At 39.8% G+C, this 867-nt stretch overlaps 1 non-coding gene across 1 annotated transcript; it reads left to right on the forward strand.

Annotated features, from left to right (window-relative positions):
• The first annotated feature begins 450 nt into the window (after positions 1–450).
• Positions 451–557, forward strand: LOC112503162. The gene has a single exon (XR_003067870.1). It is a non-coding gene; the product is annotated as a small nucleolar RNA R71 (small nucleolar RNA).
• The last annotated feature ends 310 nt before the right edge of the window (positions 558–867 follow it).

The following is an 867-nucleotide window of genomic DNA, read 5'->3' on the forward strand; positions in this document are numbered from 1 at the left end:
GAAAAATTTGGATGATTTCGCCATCCCGAATTATAAGTCTGTGAAAATGGTCCAGTCTTGTTGACATAATTTACATGCTCAGGATTTCCAGGACAATGCTCAAAAGAGTGACCTTCGCCACAGTACACACATTGCACTGATTGAACATTGGAATTAAAGGTATTAGCATCAGATTGCACATGTGGGCTAGATGTTAAATTTGAAATTAGCTTAGTGATCTGAGCCGTTAATGCCGAGACAGCATCTACCTCATTTATTCCAGTTGTTTTCTTCAGTGGCATTGCACGTGGGTCAGACCATTGTCCGTTATTATTATAAATCTTTTCAAGTATGTCTAAACCTTCATTATAGGTACAAGCTATGAAAGCTCCGCATGCAGTAGCATCGAGCATTTGTCTAGCAACTATATTTAAACCGTTGTAAAATGTCTCTAGCTGCATACAGTACGGAATGCCATGGTGAGGGCATTTTCTCAGCAGCTCTTTATACCTTTCCCATGCATCAGGAACAGCTTCATCATCCAGTTGTCGAAAAGTACAAATTTTATTTCTGGATTTGGCATTCCTCGTGGGTGGAAAATACTTTTTCAAAAACTTTTCTGCCATTTCATTCCATGTAGTCACAGAGTCTGGTTGCAAACAATTGTACCATGCTCTTGCTCGATCCCTTAGTGAAAATGGAAAAAGTTTTAGTCTCAGAGCATCGTCTGAAAAGAGTCTGTGATTTCCATGAAAGAACGCAGATGAGAATGAGGATCTTCAAAAGATAAACCAGCGTACTGGCCGTTTGTTTGAAGCATTTGAAACATCAGTGGTTTAAGTGAAAAATGGGTGGCACCAATGGTAGGCTTACGTATTCCTGTGTGCA

The sequence above is a fragment of the Cynara cardunculus genome, unplaced genomic scaffold, assembly GCF_001531365.2.
Source record: "Cynara cardunculus var. scolymus isolate 2C unplaced genomic scaffold, CcrdV1 Un_Scaffold_2649, whole genome shotgun sequence".
NCBI lineage: Eukaryota > Viridiplantae > Streptophyta > Magnoliopsida > Asterales > Asteraceae > Cynara > Cynara cardunculus.